This window comes from Theropithecus gelada, chromosome 2 (assembly GCF_003255815.1).
Source record: "Theropithecus gelada isolate Dixy chromosome 2, Tgel_1.0, whole genome shotgun sequence".
In the NCBI taxonomy this organism is placed as follows: Eukaryota; Metazoa; Chordata; class Mammalia; order Primates; family Cercopithecidae; genus Theropithecus; species Theropithecus gelada.
The window spans coordinates 76,891,958-76,904,379 of record NC_037669.1 but is presented as its reverse complement, the minus strand read 5'-3'; the positions used below and the strand labels follow the sequence as shown (position 1 = coordinate 76,904,379).

The window sequence follows — 12,422 nt, the reverse complement described above, 5'->3', positions numbered from 1 at the left end:
TCAATTACATGTTATACTGGCCTCCCCAATGTGTCAAATTATATATATATAAAATGAAATATTATATATATATAAAATGTATTAATACACATACACAAACACATATGTAAATAACATGCATACCCATATACACCTTCTAAAAAAATGTAAAAAGATTAAAATCTTTTTCATCATTGATTCTATAACATGTAGTCCAGGATCAGCAACAGCTAACTATTTGGGGTTTTTAGCTCATTCATTAGCTTTTTTTTCCTCAAATATTCCTTTCCCAACTGATATTCACACAAACCAGTAATATCATAAATGCTTCCCTTTGGTTTCATTCCATATCACATTCATCTTATTTGCTAACCCCTGTGCTGCTCTAGACTGAGGGCTGGGATGTTCAATCTTGATGATTTACAGCTTCCTGTTGATGTTCCTGTGGAGTAAAGAAAAACTAGAGGACCCTCTGAAAAAAGTACTTCATTTTTACCCAGGAAACTATTGGTACATCTGGTAGATTTCACTTTAAGTACTTTTCACTGAACACAAATCCAGGATTCCTATCTTTTCTAGATATCACAAAAGAATGACATTGAAAAGTGCTATTATTGTCAGGCCAGCCAATTGGCTCGGATGAAGACAAAAGCTTTCCCACTGGTCATAAGACTAAGTATCTTTAGCTTTGCTCTAGAAGAAAAATTGGCAATTGAGCTGAAATAAGCATACTTTACAACATTCACATCTCATGTGTGAAGACCACAGGGCATAGACTGTGGATGTCTTGACAGCTGGAAATTTTTCCTTGGATTTGTCCCACCCTACCAGTACCCAGCGCATTATTTCCTGACTGCTTAATGGAGGGGGAGGATTCATCAGAGATGAATATTTTTTTCTTCTTTTGTTTGTTTCTGTACCCAATCATTGGGTTCCTGTTATGCATTTTTGAGTGTCAGAGAGCAGAAACTCTGATTAGAAGTGATTCACACTTGACCTTAAGTGTTTAGAAAAAAAAGAAAAAAGAAGAACAATGATAATTGATTCCATCTATTCAACATTTGCTCCTTGCCTGATATTGTGCAAAGCACTATGTATTAATTACAATATTTATTACTCACAACACCAACCCCATAAATTAGATACTATTACCTTCCTTACACAGATGAGAAAATTGAAGCTCACAGAAATACAATGACTTACTTAAGATGGTGCAGCTAGTATATTTCAGAGCCAGAACTGGAAATGATTGTATTTGACTTCCTGTTAACCATCACATTTTATTGCCTGTCAGGTCTGTCCAATATCCCCATGACTTTCTTGTCTGTAGGTAACAGTGGAATTGATGTGACCTACATGCTATACTGAATATTTTGATTTTATCTTACGTTCTTGCGCATGGACATAGCCCCTACTATGACATTCTAGGGAGTGCATTTCTTTTCTCTTCTGTATTTTCCCCTCAATGCTTTGCTTTAAAGGCATTTCATTGAACCCTAGATATTAAATAGATTCTGGATGAGAGATTCTTTTAGGTTAAATCATCACAAAGAACTTTCTTTTAGACACACAGCTGGCATTTGATTTCTGAAGCTGCCATGGATTGAATGCTGAATTCAAAAGAAGCCAGAAAAGTGAAGGTAAAGTCTGAGAGCTTTGATATGCCAGAAACCATGAAGGATATTTTGTAAAACTTCAGTTGCTCTTCTCAACATTTTCAGTACATTTTATCAATCCTATTTTACAGGTGAGGAAATGGAAACTCATGAAGATAAAGAAACTCATCCAAGGTTTCTCTGCAAATACATGGTGAGATCATGATATAGACTGTTGTTTCTCTTTTTAATTTCTCAGTCTTTCGCTACATCAAGCTGTTTCCTGAATTAAAGAAAGGATATTGACTCTAACTTCTTTGTGATACTATCATCAAAGGAGTGGCAGCATTTTGAAGCCAGCTCCCTAAGCATTCTAAAAGATTTATCTGTTTTCTGAAATGAGAGAACACTGGGAGCTGGATGTGTTTTTAGTTTAGCCCAAGTGTAATGATATCAATGGGCTGTCTCAACAAAAGAAGCAAAATGGGCAGATAAGAGTTGAGTGGGGAGAGGTAAATCTAGATGTACCCAGGCAGTGTCACTCCTGTTTAATCTGGAAATTACACCTGGAAATGTATTTTGTGTGGATTAGGTTCTAAAATTAGCTAGTAAGTAGAAATATAGCATAGAGCCAAAATTATCCTCTAAACTTCCCTAAAAAGGAGAAATAAGGACTGAACAACTGTCTCAAGATTCTCTTAGCCTGTTTATGCTTCAATATTGTAACAGATCGCTTTTTCTTGAGTTGATTATAAGATAAAAAATATGTCTTGGGAGAAGGAGCCATGTTGCATGAACATTACCTTTCTTGAAGTGTCTGCAAGATGTGTTCACCAGCAAAGGCATCATATTTAGGTCTCCTAGCTCAAAGTCACTCTGGGCAAAGTCATCTGTACTGGTGCCATCTTTCTTTCTGCCTTTGCCTATCACATTGTCTGAAAGGCTGCTGCTTAGGTACAGAATCATGTCTGCAAAATATGTGTCTCTGTGGGACAGACAGCAATGACAGGGCAAACTGAAATCTACTTCCATAAATGCATTAATAAAGATCACTAGTAGGATAACACTATAAAGAGTGGAGACAGTAAAACATGATTTTCCTGCCTTAAATGTGTGGTGCCAATTGGGAGGTATCTTTCTATCTGCTTTATATTTAGAGATACTTGATGGAAGGGAAGGAGACAGAATAAAAAAGAAAAGCCAAAGGAGGTATTTTTCTGAGTCATTTAAAAAATCTTATTGTTTGAAACATTTTAAAATATTTTGTTGTTTAAAAGAAAAAAATTACACCAAGAATAAAGAATTTACAATAAATACATGAACGTGTCAAGAGGAATTTTTAAAATAATTTCAAGAAAATTATGTATGTGGAACAGAGATAACCAGAACATAAAACTTGAATTATAGGCTATTATTTTTACTATTTACAAATTTACCCTTCCCCCCTTTTTTTTCCACTGAATTGGTTACTTTCACTCACCAAAAGAGGTATACACTGGTTGAGATTCTTAAATTAGTTAGAATGCCTTTTTGGTAATCTTTATATTAACTATTAATATCTAGATTCAAATGCTGCCAGGAGTTCAGTAAGTTTTTAAAAAGCCCCAGAATATATATTCAAAAGAAAGTGGGCCTGGGACTGAATACCTCTGATCTCCTTCCAGCTGTGTGATAGGATCAGCTGTGTGGTTTTGGCCTGTTCTCTTTGGCTTTCTGAACTTTAGTTTATTTATGAGCAAAGTGCGTATTTTAAACCAAATGACTCCTAGATTCCTTTCCAGGTATAACATTCTCTGTATTGGTGATAATGACCAACATTTTGAAGTTTGGGATATATGTTTCACATCACATTTGAATATGCCATGTTTTTTAAAGTGGTGTTTTAAAAATGGTTCATAAATATTTTCTCCACACCCTGCTTGCAGAATTGCTTCAGGGCAGATCTCTCAAATGACGCCCAGATGGGAGAAGAGAAGGAGAAGGGAGATTTGAGCTTCAAAATAACCATCACTTCACAGATTGTCAGCAGTTATCCCTCAGTGGGCTGTGAACACAGGCAAGAGAAAAATTGCAGAGCAAAATTTAAACTAAATATTGGGTAGAATTTCCTGGCTCCAAAAGTGGGGTGAGGAAATGAAAAGATTATTTTTAAAAACCTCTCTGCCCTGCATTTTCAAAAGTGAATTTCTTAGAATGTTAACAGGTAATCCCAACCTTGTTTGGTTTGGGTTTGGCCCAAGGATATTTCATAATCAAACACATTTGAGAATTGGAGCTATACTCTTTCTTTACCGCAGGACTTCCTAGAGATTTTAATATGTTAATGCACGTTTTGACTCTCCAAGAAAGAAGAAAGCTCCCAAGGGACTTAGAACTTCCAAAATTTATTTGGCCATGGAATGTTTTCCAAAACAGACTTCCTAGAACTTGGGTTTCTTGGAACACAGTTTGAGAAAGTTTGTTTCAGCTGTCCAATATTAATGAATACAGAAAGTTTGATTTCTTTAATCTGTGGTAGTTGGAAAGAAAAATGGGATCTAATTGGATAGCTATTTTGTTGTTTCTTTGTTTTTTCAATTTTTAAATATGTATATATACACACATATTATATGTATATATACATATAATATGTATATGTACATATAGGTACATATGTACATATATATTTGCCACATCTAAGTCTTGGGTGAGTTTTTAAAAACAAGCATCTATACCAGTGTTGGGGGTGAGGATGTGAGGATGAGAGTGGACAGTGGAGCAGCAGAAATATTAGGATTCTAATCCATTGAGAATAAAGCTCCAGGTTCATCCCATCATGGATTTCATGGTCCCCCAGAGTCGTGTGGTCCTTAAAAATCATGTACCACTTCTTCAGGATAATCTTTTTACAACGGGTGACCGCTTGGGCTGCAATCAGCTTCTTAAGGTCTCTTAAGGTCTCCAATGGTGTCATCCGTGTTACATTTAACATGGACCTGAAGCCCAGACAGTTGTTGCAAACAACCTCCATCATCCTAGCTAAAGCTCAAATCGCCTTGAATCTGCCGATGCCACAAGCTTCTCACCCGAGCACTGAACCTCAGTCGCAGTCGATGCTGGGAACCAGAAGCTGGGTGACTATTTTGAGACATCAATGATTTGGAACGTTGGTGGCCTATCATTCTTGCCGCCTTCCAATTCATTCACTAAAGAAGTACAGGTGACCTTTTCTAAAGGTGAATCCGATCCCCTCACATGCTACCTAGACATCACTGCCTCATTGCTTAAAAATGTTCTTTGGGCTGGGTGCTGTGGCTCACGCCTGTAATCCCAGCACCTTGGGAGGCCAAGGCGGGTGGATCACCTGAGGTCAGGAGTTTGAGACCAGCCAGGCCAACCTGGTGAAACCCTGTCTCTACTAAATAATACAAAAAATTAGGCAGACGTGCTGGTGGATGCCTGTAATCCCAGCTACTCTGGAAGCTGAGGCAGGATAATTGCTTGAACCTGGGAGGCGGAGGTTGCAATGAGCCGAGATGGTGCCATTGCATTCCATCCTGGGGCAACAAGAGCAAAACTCCGTCTCAAAAATGAAACAAAAACAAAGAAACAGAAAAAAGTTTTCTGGCTGGCTATTGTTCTTAAGAGAAACATCTTTAATAAGATCATCAAGGCCTTGTGGGGCCTGGTCTGCTCTACTCTCCAACATGGTTTAACATTAGCCTACTTCACCCCCATGTTAGTTTCCTGGGGCTACTATAACAAATTGCCACAAACTCGGTGGATAAAAACAACACAAATGTATTTCCTCACAATTGTAAAGACTACAATTCCAAAATCAAGATATTGGGAGGGCCATGTTCTCTCTGAAGACTCTAGGGGTGGGGTCCTTCTTTGCCTCTTCCAGCATCCCCAGGTGTTCCTTGCTTGTGGAAGCACAACTCAGACCTCTCTCTACATCTTCATGTGGCCATCTTTCCTGTGTGTCTCTATCTCCTTTTCTTATAAAGGCCCTGGTCATAGTGGATTAAGGGCCCACCCTACTCCAGCACAATCTCATCTTAATCAGTTCTATCCGTAAGGACACTATTTCCACATAAGGTCACATTTTGAGGTACTGCGGGTTAGGACTTCATCTTTTTAGAGGGATACAGTTCAACTCGTAACAACACATTTGCTCTCTCCTCTAGGTAGGAGACTTCATCAACTTCTTGAATTACCTAGATTCTCCACTACCACAGCCCCACCTAAGACCTTTGCAAATACTCCTCGAGTGACTTTTTTTCCTTTTTTTGAGACAGTCTTGCTCTGTCACCCAGTCTGGAGTGCAATGGCACAATCTAGACTCACTGCAACCTCCACCTCCCAGGTTCAACCGATTCTCCTGCCTCAGCCTCCTGAGTAGCTGGGACTACAGGCATGTGTCACCATGCCCAGCTAATTTTTGTATTTTTAGTAGAGGTGGGGTTTCGCCATTATGGCCAGGCTGGTCTCAAACTCCTGACCTCAGATGATCTGCCCACCTCAGACTCCCAAAGCGCTGAGATTACAGGCATGAGCCACCGTGCCCAGCCAGAGTGATTCTTTCTCTGCTCACTCTGACTGTTCTCTCACCTCTGTTTCACCATCCTTTTCTGACCTCTATAACGGGGTCATTTCCCTACTTTATATATTTTGTAGCATCCCCCAAGTTTTATTCCACAGCCCTTGCCTGACTTGTCATTTTATACTATGTGTGCGATTATTGTCTTTGTATTTGTCTTTCTCACCTTCCTTTTTCACAGACAGGGGCCATGTCAGTTTTTGCATTCTATTGTATCCCTAACACTTAGCAGACAGTACCTGGGAAAGCTTAATGAAAATGATCCCTTAATATTTTTTGCAGTAATATTTTTGAATATGCAAACGAGTCAATAAATTTCAGAACTTTTCCAAGCAGGTCCAAAATATTCTCTTCTACCATTTTCATGTAACACTAATTCTACCTTTTCATGTAATACTTAGCCTAGTGCCTAAAGTGAAGCAAACACTCCCTTTGTATGATACGTTCCCCATCACTTACAGGGAGAAGGGTGCCTCTGAAATTTTGGAGTTGCTGTCAAACCCATCTCTGTTAAAGTTGGCTCTTGCCAAACAGAATGAAATCCTCATCACACTCTCTGCTGCTGAGTGAAAGCTCATTGACATAGCCCTTTGTAGAATGTCTACATTCTTCCCTTGACAGGTGCTTGGAAAGAAAATCTGTATTATTCAGCTGATCTCTGAGAATAACTGAGCTCTGTTTGGGAAGCTGGCTTCATATTTTCATACCTGTATGCGCGATAGCTATCTCTATTTTGTTACCTGCTGACAGGAGCATGCAACGTGTTACTTGCCTCAGTTAGAAAATGCGCTCATCTGAAATATGATGTTGTGCATCTTTTTATGGAAATAACTGGACATTTCTGGCCATGAATCCCCATGGTATGTTAAATACAGTGGTGAAAATCTACTGAAGAAGTTCGTTTTCAGGATGAAGTTTTGACAGTTCTCCTGTTGGTTCAGGAAGTTTATAGCAAGGAAAGGAGTCCTCAGAAACAATACTGGTTTTCTTCTGTTTTCCCCTCTATAGAAGACCCTTCTGTCAAATTTGTAGCCCCTGCTCCTTTTTTGCTTGTACGCAATTTAGTCCTGTGTTTCTCAAACTGTGACCCACTTACAACTGAATCACCTGGATAGCATGTAAAAATCTTTATTTCTGAAGTTCTCCCCAGACTTACTCAGACTTTCTGAGATAGGGGAGAATTCTCATTTTTAATAAGATCTATGGGGGATTCTTAGGTGCCCTAAAATTTAAGAACTACTTGCTTAGAATTACCAGTTTAGGGGGGAAAAAGCTGTGAAAAGATTTATCCAGGGGACATTTCTGAACATATTCCAATAGAAAAATCACACAATATAGGCTGGGCACAGTGACTTACACCCGTAATCCCAGCACTTTGGGAAGCCAAAGTGGGCAGGTCACTTGAGGTCAGGAGTTACAGACCAGTCTGTCCAATATGGGGCCCGTAGTCCCAGCTACTTGGGAGGCTGAGGAGAATGGCTTAGCCCAGGAGGCGAAGGTTGCAGTGAGCTGAGATCGCATCACTGCTCTCCAGCCTGAGTGACAGAGTGAGACTCTGTCTCAAAAAGAAAAAAGAAAAAAAAGAAAAGAAAAATCATATGATATTTAGGTTTTATGTGATTCATTCTATTAATTTAAATTTTGCATTATATGAGATAAAACTTTCTGAATGTGACATAGAGATGTATTCAAATTTAGATGTGAAAAAGCATGAAAAGTATAATGGACATGTCACTTAGCATTCCTGGCCTCTCCTTGTGTGGACAGAATAACACATGGGCCATTGATCCTAGGCATAGCTAATGGTACTAGAAGTAGACATCTGAGATGGACCAATCAGTTTCTCTATTCTAGAAGATTGAAATTAGGTCAAGATCAGAAATTAGGGTTATGCGAATCTGGGGCTGTGCCTGGAGTTGTTGTTATGGCTATTATCTTGCTCTAATTGCCTAAAGTAGAAAAAATGGTTCTGCAGAAACAGGACAGAATGAAGTTGACATGCGTGCATAAAGGGAAGCACCAGGCTTTCAGGGAGAAGGAGAGAGGAGGTTTGGTTCCTGATGTTTCAGATCCTATTGGCAATGTGCAGTATTTCCTGGTAAAGGAATGACACTTAGTTCTTGTATTCTTGTCATTCTTGTAACCCAAGTTATGGCTCGTAAAAATGCAGAATTTAATGGGTGATGAATGAGGTGGGGAGGCTGGAGGATCAACAAATTTATCGAGTGTTTACATTCAGTGATGTGTGCTGGGACCCACGTCAGCTTGACACATATTCAGATGTTCTGACTCAATATTAATTTTCCTCTATAAAGCATTCTGGTATGATTTCTCCTGTCATTTATCTGATAATAGTAATTGTCTTACAAGTGGATTTGAAATCAGGAACCAGAGCAGGTGGATTTAATCCTTGGTTTGACTGGCTCATGAAGGCATTGTCACCAAAGGGAAAATGACTCATAGGAAACATTTGTCACTAACATGATTGAACAATTTGATAAGTATTCATGAGTACCTTTTATGTATTAAGAACAACTTCTTTATATGGACTTATCTAAAATAAGTCATCTTCTGTATCCTTCTAAACAAAATCACAACACAATAGCCATAACTCAGTATAATATGAATCATGAGGCTCTACAAGGAACAGAACTCTTGAAAGTCAAATAATTCTTTAGAAAGGAAAACTCTGAGATACTAGAATGAAAAGGAAAGTCATCTTCTCATCTTTTTAATCCCAATAACAGAAAATCTCCTGTCTACTTAGCATCTGCTGCATTTAAAAAAAAAATGAAAGAAAATAGTTTGATGTAAATCTCAGAATCAAACATGTTGCACTTTAATGAACCTAAAATAATATAAAGCCCAAGAGGCTTCTTCACTGCTTAGCTCCAGTAAGATATCCATTCTCTCCAGTTATTTGAGAAAAGCCAATTTGGTATCATCCTCCTAGAAGAGTACTTCAGAGAAGATCTTGGTTTTGAGATGGTCAGAAATAAATAAATAAATACTAAATTTTTCATTAGTTCTACATGCAAACACACACACACACTCATAGTCAATAACTTCCAGAATATACTTCTGAAAGTCAGTAACTTCCAGAATATACATCTCTTCCATAGTGAAGAGATGGTTGTGTTAATTAGCCTCACACCTAGAATGATGTTCTTCTTTGAATTAAAACTTCATCAGCATAGATACTACTACAAGACCCAATTATTGTATGATTGGCATGAGGTTTAAATTGTTTGAGAAAGATAAACTGCTCTGCCTCCCGAATTGGGGTATGAGGAAAGATATGGGCTTCTGATGCTCCTTCTGAGAACTCCCTGATGCTGCTGTCAAATCCAGCACAGAATGAGTGAACATTTCTCACTCCAGGGCACATATGGTCTTCTGATGTTGCTGATGCTTCATTTATTTTAAAAGGCCATCCTACCACAGTCATCTGATTCGTCCTCTAGGAAACAAAGTTATGTCTGTCATTTTTAAAAGTACTTTCCTGCAGAACTCAATCTAAATGTTTTGGAGATGCCTGGTACTGATTCTTCTAGATAGGACTAGCAAGTGTTTCTCAAATACTGTTGCGTGAGATGCTCTGCTGAAAGAGTATTCCGTACTCAAATAGGTTTGGGAAGGCCTGCAAACTGTTTCTCTCTTGGGGGATCACAACCCCTGTTGCATAGACTGTAAGCTCTGTAAAGTCAGAGACCATGTCTTTCAAAGTCATCCTATATTCCTGGGCTTGGCACAAGATTGGCATAGCTGGTTAGTAAGAAACACTGATTTGGTAGAATACTAAAGGCTCTGAGAAATCCCTCAATAAAGAAATCTATTTACCTTTTATAATGTACTATTTCCGTCAAAGGTTTGACTATAGAAATCTTTTGTTTTTTAAGGTAACACTTTTATTATATCCACAGGATACAATTCCTAGGTCATTGTCACTCCATTCTCCTCTAAGGTTTACCTTATTCCTCGATAAAATAATGAAAAAAAATGTATACACTCATCATCATTAAAAACGTATCATTCATCTGGAAATATAGGCATCCTTTTGTGTTTTAAAGGTCGGGAAAGAGTAAACAATGAGTGAAAGAATTAAAATGAACAAGTCCTTATATCCCAGAATCAGTCATGTCACAAATTCAAGTCTTTGGTGATTTTCATATACAGTCCAGAGCTTACTAAAGATTTTCTGAATAGTCTGAGGGGGTGCGGGTGTTAATTTAAACAACAAAGTGAAACCATTATCAGCCTTCAAAAACCTATAGGTCTGTGCCATCCTTTAAGTTAATCCTCATGATGTGGGTTTAGCCACATTGCCTTTCTTTGGTTTTACCAGCATGTTCTGCTCCTTCTCACTTTAAGGTCTTTAAATAAGCTGCTTGAAAAACTATTCTTCCTCTCCCTATTTACCTCGTTAATTTTCCCTTAACCCTCACATATGGGTTCAAGCATAATTTCTTTTTCAAAGAAGAGTCCCCAGGTCTCTAACTTACACACGCTCATAGCATCCTAAACGTTGACATATTGGCATTCATCACAATTTTAATCAAATAGCTAATTAGGCAATTAGTTACTTAGCATCTGTCTCCTCTAAAGATTGGAAGCTCCATGAAACATGGAAGGTGTTGGTCTTGCTCAGTGCTCCCTATAATTGTATGCTGGATGGGTGCTTGAGAAATATGTGTTGGATGAATTTAGATTGTATTTTGTAATTAAATGAGGTTTAGAAAACCTCACAGAGTCTGTATTAGCTAACATATTTTTTCCAAACAGGACATTGGTCTTACTATGAGAACAGTCAAATGAATATTACTGTGGAAACTATTGGAGTATTTAACTAAATTAAGAGTGTTAGTTTTGTGTAATTAGAGAGATTCAATTCACTATGTAGCTCTAATTCATTAATGATAATAATTATTTACTTCTATATCTTGGCCAGTATTAGTTGTTAACTACATTTATGTAATTCAGATGCAAGGCCTACTATATGCTGGGTGCTGAGAATGGTGGAAAAGCTAATTTTAGTAGTTTCTTTCCTCAAGGAGTAGGTAATATAGCAGAAAGCTAGCAGAGTCATCATGGAAGTTAGAACCAATCAGAGCCTAAAAGAAATTTGATTCCATCTAACTGAAATAGATTGTGGACAAAAGTGATTTTACACAGACCTTTCCTTTTAGTTTCCTTTTCCTCTTTATCTGAGGATTATTAGTTGCTCTAAATAATGTTTGCTGCAAGCAAAGTTGATTTGGTTGGTTGGTCTGGTTTCCTACAAATCTTACTTGTTTTCCATTTTCTTTCCCTTCCCTTCTTAGTTATTCTCACAATCACCACTCCTAACTTTTGATGCTCCTGTCCAGAAAACTGAGCAAAAGAGTGGCTGAAGAATAAGAATGATGCAGAGAAGAAGTAAAAACACCTGGTAACTGTTAGATAAACAAAAATTATGCCATCCATATTTATCTTCTATAAGTTGTTTCAAACTATCTTTCCCTTTCTTTCCTTTATCTCTCTCCCTCCCATCTTCCCATCTTCCTTCCTTTCTTCCTTCTTTCCTTTCTTCCTTCTTTCCTTCCTTCCTTCTTTCCTTCCCTCTCCTCTTCCTTTCCTTCCTTCTTCCTTTCCTTTCCTTTCCTTTCCTTTCCTTTCCTTTCCTTCCGCTCTTGCTCTCCTCACTTCCTTTTTAAAAACTACTAACTTAATTGCATACTAATTGTAGTTGAATATCACTTTGGGCAATTCACCTTCATACCTGACAACTTCACAGATCCTTTACTGGTTCTTCAAACTTAATATGCAACAAATAAACTCTTGCTGCCACTATCAGCCTCTTCTCCAGATCCTGCTAATCTAACTAGATTTGTTTTTATAAATTAGGCTGTTGGGAAAGGTACCATAAGACCTTCTCTTTTTTTGTTTTTTGTTTTGTTTTGTTTTGAGATGGAGTCTCACTCTGTCGCCCAGGCTGGAGTGCAGTGGCATGATCTTGGCGCACTGCAACCTCCACCTCCTGTGTTCAAGCAGTTCTCTGCCTCAGCCTCCTGAGTAGCTGGGATTACAGGCACCCACCACCACGCACGGCTAATTTTTACATTTTTAGTAGCGACGGGTTTCACCATGTTGGCCAGGCTGGTCTTGAAGTCCTGACCTCAAATGATCCACCCGCCTCGGCCTTCCAAAGTGCTGGGATTACAGGTGTGCACCACCATGCCCGGCCAAGACCTTCTTTTACTTCAACTTTTTCTTCATGCTTTAGAATG

The 12,422-nt window shown here is 38.4% G+C and overlaps 1 pseudogene; it reads right to left on the bottom strand.

Annotated features, from left to right (window-relative positions):
• Positions 1-596: 596 nt before the first annotated feature.
• On the bottom strand, positions 597-4,587 carry LOC112619325 (annotated as a pseudogene).
• Between the last annotated feature and the right edge of the window lie 7,835 nt (positions 4,588-12,422).